Source organism: Aegilops tauschii, chromosome 3 (assembly GCF_002575655.3).
Source record: "Aegilops tauschii subsp. strangulata cultivar AL8/78 chromosome 3, Aet v6.0, whole genome shotgun sequence".
NCBI lineage: Eukaryota > Viridiplantae > Streptophyta > Magnoliopsida > Poales > Poaceae > Aegilops > Aegilops tauschii.
Genome location: NC_053037.3, coordinates 79,074,459 through 79,084,479, shown reverse-complemented (window position 1 = coordinate 79,084,479; position 10,021 = coordinate 79,074,459).

The window sequence follows — 10,021 nt, the reverse complement described above, 5'->3', positions numbered from 1 at the left end:
TCCAATGCTTATGCGGAGTAGTACATCATATCCTTGTACTTCTGGTTATATAAAAGGCTGTTAAAATCCATCTAGTTCATTGTGAAGGAGATGGCCTCTGCCGAGCGTACGTTCAAGTCCACACCCATCTAGTTCATATGTATGCAAGTAGTGGCACATGCTCTTTTTAATAATTTTTATGCCGAAACAAATCATTTGTTTTGTATTGATGAGTGTATACATGCACTTGGCCTGAGAGCAGGGACAACTCTTTTGTAGTAAATTCATAGAGATAATTGATGATGGTACCTTAGACTACAAAATTTATAATTTCTAATTAGTTGAGTGAAATCGTTTTTCGCTCTCCATGTCTGATGTGTTGAAGCACAATATGCGTAAAGCACTACCAAGATTTGCTATCTCGGCCATTTAGTCTTGCGGTACAATCGAGATTCCAATAATCCTATAGTCCGTGGATGCCTCATATTTGTAATCATTTATTGAATATGAATGTCAAAAGGTGAAAATGCATGTTAGAGAGGCACACATCTATCATAAGGACCTGCTGATTTTCAGGAATGATTATGCGGACCAGACATGTTACGGATCTACATAACAAACTGAGTAACCTCCTTTTCGATTCTATTGTCATTATAAACAAAAGCCTCCTTTATCAATTCCTTGTGATGCTAAAAACAATCTACGTACATATGAGAAAGGAAGATGTAATATCAATAGAATTTGCATAATTAAATATTAAGATGAGCACAACTAAACATTCATAGTCTCCAAAGTGGATTTGTCTGCATGCACACATAATAAGTTAAATCCATGTTCTCATGGACTCAAAGTAAACACAATTGTATGCCAATGCAAATTACTAATCCCTCCATTCAAAAATATAGGATGTTTTGGATATTCAATATGGACTACATATGGACTGAAATGAGTGAACAAACACACTAAAGCATGTCTATATACATCCGATTCACAAAAAAGTTAGAACATCTTATATTTGTGAACGGAGGGAGTTCAAAGTATTTAGAGAGTCTAGAATATATTTGTATAAGTACAATCAAGGGGATTAAGTTTGTAGTTTAGCACTTGCTCTGCCTTGTTCTATCTTGTGTTACTTCCAGGTGCTTTCCTAATCATCTTAAATTTTGAATGTCAGTAACATAATTTCCTTGCTAGGCTAGCTTTAATAAAAAATTAATTTGTTCAGAGATGCATATGGGGCATTGTAGCACCAAGGTGCTAGTGCATGTCCATTCAAACATTTAAAAATATGAACTTTCTTTCTTTGATGAGAGTACCTCGTCACTGATACTGTCAATGCTATAATGGTCTTGTTTTTCGTCCTGTCCCGCCTGCAAGGTAAGATACTATACCATATAGTTTGGAATATAAAATAGGCCAATTGTTTTTCTTAAATTGGAAATGTAAAGTTTTGACATGTGTAAAGTGTTCTTTCATGCACTCTTTTAAAGTATTTTAAAATGTGCGAAGTTTCTTCATAGTCTTTATTTGAATCATCTTCTAATGTAATTACATATGGACATACTTTCTTTTCGAATACATTTGCATACAGTTTTTGGAAATTCATAAAATAACAACAATTATTTAACACATGTAGAAGATGAGAAGTGAAATACCTGATTATTGAGAAGTTTGTTCTCTGTAATCTTTTTTTGCTTCATTCATGACTTTTGTTCCTTGGATTTCCAGTATGCTTTATAAAGTACATGCTTGCAGTACACTATTGGTAAACTATTTGAACCTGTTTTCCAATATGGATCCTTCTGGAGGTGGCTTGATTTCGTGCAGAAGATGGTACCTGCTCGAGGTGGTGTTTTCGCTAGACGGAAGTAATGATGTACGTTGTGTCATTGCTGGCTGAAGTTGATCGGACAATCCTCAATATTACGTACAATGTTCTACAAGCACAATATTGGTAAGTGAAAGTAAAAGTAAGTGCCTTGCCTAATTGAGCTTAAACTTGTTAGTTGGGCGGCAACGCAAATATGAACTTATATATGTGCTACTAATTAGAGCAAAGGGGGTTCATGAAAAGGACTAATGCTACATAGTGCAACCACAATTCCAATGGAGATGGTGGACGCTCTAGGGCATCCCAGTTCTTTTTTGCTGATCTATCAGGTCCAACACCTGCGACTGCTCGTCAGGTCCAACATCCGCGTCGAGGAGTCCTGCTTCGTTGCGAAGGGAGAAGTCGGTTTTCAGTCCTTCATGGAGGCCATGCAGTTCATGGCGTACGTCTGTTCCAGGCCGGCGCTTTGTAGACAGAGCTTCAAAATTCAGGACATCTTGGAGGAGAACCGCTAGGGTTCTTTCGAGGAAGTTTAGGTCCATCGGTGGAGCGGGAATTCCTTAACGAATCTTGAAGGACATCTTTCTTTCTAGTAAATATCTAAGCCGAAGATAGCTCCCTATGTATTTGATGCAACGGATGTAAATCTTTTGTTTATGTAGATGTCCATCTGTGCTCTAATCTACTCCCTCCGTCCCAAAATGTAAGACGCTTTTGACACTATCATAGTATTAAAAAACGTCTTACATTTCGGGACGGAGGGAGTAGTAGTAATGATACAATAGTTTCTTCTCGGATGCATGTACTGCTTTCATGTAAGATTTAACATGAGATTGAAAAGAAAGAAAACATGGTGCTTCAAGTAGTAATGATACAATAGTTTCTTCTCGGATGCATGTACTGCGTTCATGTAAGATTTAACATCAGATTGAAAAGAAAGAAAACTTGGTGCTTCATCAACTGCTGTAGGTTCTAGAGGACTAATTAAAGAACAAAATAGCTATGGAGAAAAAAGGACATGCATTGGATAGCTCGGGGGAATCCATCCAGTACCTGCCTCTATGGGTCGCCGCTAAAGCTCCATAGGATTCATGCCTGTGCGAGCCACCTGGGGAGGGTCTGCTAAATTCCTTTTGGTCCATGACATGGACGTGACGCGGTAGTGGCACAACGACGATTCTTGTGGAGAAGGTGCCGCCGGCGGCCGTGCTAGGTTATATATATTTTTAACTGATCACAGTTTTTTTTTTTTTGGCGATAGAGTTGGAGCTTGGGTATGTTTTTGACGTGGGTATAGGTACAGGTCGTACAAGAAGGGAGGAGGCGTGGAGAGCGTTAATGAAATTTATTGGCTGAGATTTAATTAATGTTGACAATATTAGATTCAACGGCTAGATCTTTCTAATTTTTGTGGTAATTTCTATCTATTTATCTATTTTCTGGTTATCCCGTATATTACTTTTTATATATAAATAGATTTTATGCATTGTACCTAGTAGTTAAGTATCATCATGTATATGTGATGATATTATATATATATTATGTGATGAACTAATGAACAATTAATATATATATATATATATATATATATATATTATGAGTTCCATTTTCTATCTGTTTTTGTATACTAATTTGAATCTAGTTGTTATCCTCCACATATATAGAATGGAAAGCGTATATACACACATTAAAACAAAATATATAAGAATGGGAAACAGAGTACAAACATTGAAACAGAGGAATAAACAGAGCAATACTATGATTGGTTTGAATACATAGCTATCCACGTCGAAACGACTCAACAAAATAAAAGGCGTCCATGAGACCATGACCAGCAGCCCTTGCCTATGGTAGCTCTTGGCTCTGCCTGATCTCGTGCAGGCATTCGTCCAAGCGGTCGACACGCTTGCGGTACATCTGGAGCACGATCTTGAGCTCCAAGTTGGCTATTTCATCGGAGATCACCAGCTCGAGGATGCAACGGCCATGTTCCTCTACTGCGCCCAGGTGGACACCTGGGCCAACGAGGCGGTCGAGCCTACCGACCAGTGCGTTGGCATCGAGCGGGCCGCAGACAAGGCGAACGGCGCGACCCATGCAAACGGCGCGGCGGGCGTCCGGTGCAAGTATGGCGTGGCCGGCCTCTGGTGCAAGTACGGCATAGAGGGCCTTTGCCCACTCCTGGAGAGGAATGGGGGTACTGACGGGACGTGTACCCAGCTGCGACGCCGTGTCAACAGCAGGCACGCGCCGATGGATCCGCTCTTGATGTGTGGCGCGCCGCGCCTCTCGCTCTGCGGCGCTCCAACTGTCTCGCCGTGCGGCGAGCTGCAGCCTATCGGCGCGGATGCGCCTAGCTTGCTCTGCGGCGCGCCATCGATCATGTTGTGCGGCGAGCAGCAGCCTGTCGGTGCTGACATGCCTATCTTGATCCGCGGCACTCAAGCGCCATGCGCCAAAGGTCTGCTCAACCCTGGCAATGACGCGCATCACGGCGTCGTCCATCACATTGCCAGGGAGAGCCTCGGCCTCGACGGGCCGTTGCGCCTGCTCGTTTTCCTCGTCGACGAGAATGATGGCAGAGGCGACGCTTTGGTGGGTTGGCATACTTGGAAAAGGTGGATGTGCTACAGGCTGCGCTTGTCGCCTCCGTGCGTCGCGCGCCGCCTAGGTTTATGCGCAATATCGTTGGGTGGCAGGAAACAGGTGAGGAAATGGCGGCGTGTTCATAAAACCCGTCGGTGATGAACTCATCAATCGCAAACGGTTGAATACTAGCAAGCGTTTGCCCACAACACACACGGCTTATTCCATCACAAACAGGTCGGATGGATCAACTATATGTCACGTATCGCACATGCGGCGGACCTTCTTTAACATGTGTTAAAAAAACAAAGACCTCGAGCTACTGGTGGAACAGCTAGTCCTTGCTGATATAGGATGCCTCTTCGCATCCTTATGGCGTATCCGAATGACTGCCCGTCCCCCAATGGCCAATAAATGTTGTGTAGACAGAGCATATCACATACGTCTTATTAGAAGCAATCGTTTGTGTTATTATCGGTCTTCACACACATTTCTGATTACAGACCTGTTTACCGCGTATCACACACATCTTGATATATTGAACCGTTTCTGTTCTCTTGTCTCAACGCAAACAGTCATCCGAGTGAACCGCATGCCGTATATCGCACACACCTTGATCTGGCTGACCGTTTCTTTTGTGTTGCCTAATCAAAAACAGTTCATCCGAGTGAACCGTATGATGTATATTGCACACACCTCCATCTGGCTTCCTGTTTCTTTTGTTCCTCCTCATCGCGAACAGTTAATTGAACTGAATCGTATGTCCTGCATCGCACACGCAACTAAAATCTAAACTGTGTTTGATGCATCCTTCATCGCAAATGTTTTGCACCTTTTTTGATGGTTTTTTTACACCACTGTTTGCGATTATTGCATCGCACAGAGTTTCGTCGAAGGGTCTCTGATCGTAGTGTTGCGTTAGCAGCATCCTGCAGTAGTGTTAGGTGGAAAAGGTATAGGTTTTTGAACCCACGGTTCTCTTTCTTTACCATGTTTTCTAGCAATGAAGTCTCTTTTATCATATCTTTTATTCTTAGGTTGTGGGTTATCAAGATCAACAGGTGGTTCTATTTCAACATCATTATCTGGTTCTTTTTCATTGTTTGGTTGAGTATCTTCATGAACATCAGCATTATCTTTTTCATTATCACTAGGTGAATGTTCATTACCAGATTGAGTTTCAACATCAGAAATAGAAACATCATTATCAGTATCAGGAGATTTTCTATTTCAGGTTCACTAGAAGCATGCAAGGTCCTATCATTTTTCTTTTTCTTCTTCTTTTTAGAAGAAATAGGTGCAGTGGTGTTGTTCCTTTGTGAATCCTATTCAATTCCTTTTGGGCGTCCCTCAGGATAAAGTGGTTCCTAAGTCATTTTACCTCCTCTAGTTGCAACTCTAACAGCAAAATCATGTATGGTGTTGTTCATTTCATCTAGCGGTCCTCTTTGTGATTTAGCAACTTGTTCTAACTGAGTTTGAACCATAGAAGAATGTTTTCCAACACCTCTAACATCATTTGAGATTCTAAATAACAAGTCACTCAAGCAAGCAATCATATCAGGATTATATTTCAATTGTTTCATAACATTTGCATTGAAGTGATCTTGTTTTGTAATATAATTCTCAAACTCATAAAGGCATTGGCTAGGGTGCATATTGTGAGGATTGTCATTATCATTGAATTTCATTAGAGAATTTACCTCTACCACCTTAGGCAGTGGTGGTGTGTTAAGCCCATGTATTTCTTCAATAGGAGGTAAAAAATTTACATCCTCAGCTTTAATACCTTTTTCCTTCATAGATTTCTTTGCCTCTTGCATATCTTCAGGACTGAGATATAATTACCCCTCTTCTTTGGAGTGGGCTTAGGCGGTGGTTCAGGAAGAGTCCAATCATCATAATTTTTCAATATGTTATTCAATAATTCTTCAGCTTGTCCAATAGTTTGTTCCCTGAAAACACAACCAGCACAACTATCTAGGAAGTCCCTAGAAGCATCAGTTAGTCCATTATAGAAGATATCAAGTATTCCGTTTTTCTTAAGAGGATGATCGAGCAAAGAATTAAGTAACTAGCAAAGCCTCCCCCAAGCTTGTGGGAGACTCTCTCCTTTAGTTTGCACAAAGTTAAATATTTCCTGTAAGGCAGCTTGTTTCTTATGAGCAGGAAAATATTTTTCAGAGAAGTAATAAATCATATCCTGGGGATTACGCACACAACCAGGAGCAAGAGTATTGTACCAAGATTTAGCATCACCCTTTAATGAGAACGAAAATAATTTGAGAATAAAATAATAGTGAGTTTTCTCATCATGAGTAAAAAGGGTGGATATGTCATTCAACTTAGTAAGATATGCCACAACAGTTTCAGTTTCATAACCATGGAAAGGATCAGATTCAACCAAAGAAATTAACTCTGGGTCGACAGAGAATTCATAATCCTTATCATCGATAAAGATTGGTGAAGTAGCAAACTTAGGATCATATTTCATTCTAGCATTCAGAGATTTTTCTTTATACTTGCATAGTAATTTCTCTAGACCATCTCTATCCCTACAAGCAAGAATATCTCTATTTGTCTCCTCATTCATAACATAACCTTCCGGTACCTTAGGCAATTCATATCTAGGAAGGCTAGTTCTAGCAGGTGTTTCAGGAGTTTCAGTTTCAAGCTCATCATTAGATCAACAACATCATGTTGTATTACTCTAGCAATTTATCCATCAAGAAATTCACCAAGTGGCACATCATCATCATGCAAGGTACTAGCATCATCATGAGCATCATTCAGAGTTGAAGTAGCATCATCAATAACTTGCGACATATAGGAATTGATAGCATTTGTGGGTGTTGCAAGTTTACTTATAAGAGAAGGTGAATCTAAAGCAGAACTGGATGGCAGTTACTTACCTCCCCTCGTCTTAGAGGGATAAATCTTAGTCTTTGCATCCTTCATATTCTTCATAGTGATAAAATAATAATAATCCCAAGTGACTCAACAAATATAGCTATGCTCCCCGGCCACGGCGCCAGAAAAAGGTCTTGATAACCCACAAGTACAGGGGATCGCAACAGTTTTCGATGCTACAGTATTCAACCCAAATTTATAGATTCGACGCAAGGGGAGCAAAAGAATATTTGAAGGTATTAGCAGCTGAGTTGTCAATTCAACCACACCTGGAGATTAATTATCTGCAGCAAGTAATCAGTAGCAAAGTAATATGATCGTTTTGATAATAGTGATAGTAGCAATGGTAACAGTAACAGTGATAGCAATAGTTTTGTAGCAAGTGCAACAGTAACGATAGCAGTAGTAACTTAGCAGAAACAATATAGGATAAATTCGTAGGCATTGGATCGGTGACTTGTTGGATGATATTCATCATGTGACAGTTATAACCTAGGGCGATACGGCACTAGCTCCAGTTCATTAATATAATGTAGGCATGTATTCCGTAAATAGTTATACGTGCTTATGGAAAGAACTTGCACGACATCTTTTGTCCTACCCTCCCGTGGCAGCGGTGTCCATATTGGAAACTAAGGGATTTTAAGTCCTCCTTTTAATAGAGAACCGGAACAAAGCATTAACACACGGTGAATAGTTGAACTCCTCAAACTACGGTCATCACCGGGAGTGGTCCCGACTATTGTCACTCGGGGTTGCCGGATCATAACACGTAGTAGGTGACTATAACTTGCAAGATCGGATCTAGAACATGGATATAATGATGGTAACATAAATGGTTCAGATCTGAGTTCATGGCACCCGGGCCCAAAGTGACAAGCATTAAGCATAGCAAAGTCATAGCAACATCCATCTTAGAACATAGTGGATACTAGGGATCAAGCCCTAACAAAACTAACTCGATTACATGATGAATCTCATCTAACTCCTCACCGACTAGCGAGCCTACGAAGGAATTACTCACTCCCGGTGGGGAGCATAATGGAATTGGCGATGGAGAAGGGTTGGTGATGACGAAGCACTACAAAAAAAAGACACATCCGTGACATTTTGGGCCGAACAAAAATCTTTTCTGTCATACTTATGACACTTCTATGACGATAATTGTGACAAAACCCGGTATCATCATAGATGTGGTGGGGTCTTACTTCTATGACAAAAAGTCATGACAGAAAATGGGCTTTTCGTCCTCGGCGGGCCGGAGACGCAGCTGTATGACATTCTTTGGGTCGTCCATGACGGAAAAAACCGTGGTAGAAGCGAGGGCGCAGAAAATATAGGGGAGTCCCCGGTTACGGTGGGTGGTCTTGGGCCGAGCGATGCGCGTTTCTCTCGTACGTACGCGCGTGTGTGCGAGGTGTTGGGCTCTAACTGAAGCCGAGCGAGGCATTGGGCTCCAACTGAACCCGAGTGATTGCACTGCAGGCTACACGTTACTGAACCCGAGCGATCGATCGATGGCTGTTAACTGAACCCGATCGAGCGATTCCTTCGCTACTGCTGCTAACTGAAGCCAATCGATGCTGCCTGTGGATGAACAGTGAGCGCTGCGGGAGGGGGGTGGTTTGGATGAATAGTTCCCGGTGGGGGTGGATGAACAGGACCCCGTGGCGTTGCCTCTGGATAAACAGGACCCCGATCGTTCGAGCCGGTTGGGGCTGGATGAACAGGACCCCGTGGAGGGCAAGATGAACAGGACCACCCCGTGGAGGGCAGGATGAACAGTAGACGGTGGAGGGCAGGATGAACAGTAGCCCGTGGAGGGGTGGTTGAACAGGAGCCCGTGGAGAGGGCTGGTTGAGCAGTAGCCGATGGAGTAGCGCGCGGTGGAGGCTGGATGAACAGGAGCCCGTGGATGAACAGTCGCAGGTGGAGGCTAGAGGAGGTCGGCGATGGATGAACAGTAGCCCGTGGAGGCTGGAGGGGGTCGACGGTGGAGATGAACAGTATCCCGTGGAGTCCTGTTTTGCGGTACGCCACACCCCTCCCGATGAACAGGACCCCCGTTTCGACCGTAGCGCTCCAACACAAGTCTGTTTCCTCTATTTTGCGGTACGCCACACCCCTCCCGATCAACAGGACCCCCGTTTCGACCGTAGGAGGTCTGTTTCCTCCGTTTTGCGGTACGCCAGACCCCTCCTGATGACCAGGATCCCGTTTCGAACGTGGCCGGTCGAACACAAGGCCGTTTCCTCCGTTCTGCGGTACGCCAGGCCTCGTTTCCATCGGATGTTCTATCCAAGCCCTCCCGATGAACACGACGACGCATTCCGTTCTGACCCAGCCGGTTGGCTCCCCATGAACATGACGACGATGATGTTTCTCCGTTCCGACCCAGCCATGTACACGAGCCCTGGCCGTACGTATGCGCGAGTAGGCGTTCGAGACCCTGCCCATATGTACGTACATGGTCGTATTTTCTTTCTTGCACACTGGCCGTTGTACGTACGTGTACATGCTATGTGCGCGCCTCTACTACGACACGTGCGCGCCTCTACATCGACCAGTATGTACGTACACGTTCGCGACCAGAATGACAACGCTATGTATGCTTCAACCAGGTGGGTCCCGACTGTCACGCACTTCCTTGCTTACGAAGATGTAGCTGGTGGGTCCCAGCAGTCAGGGGGGCGAATCGTTTTTTTTGCCCGGACG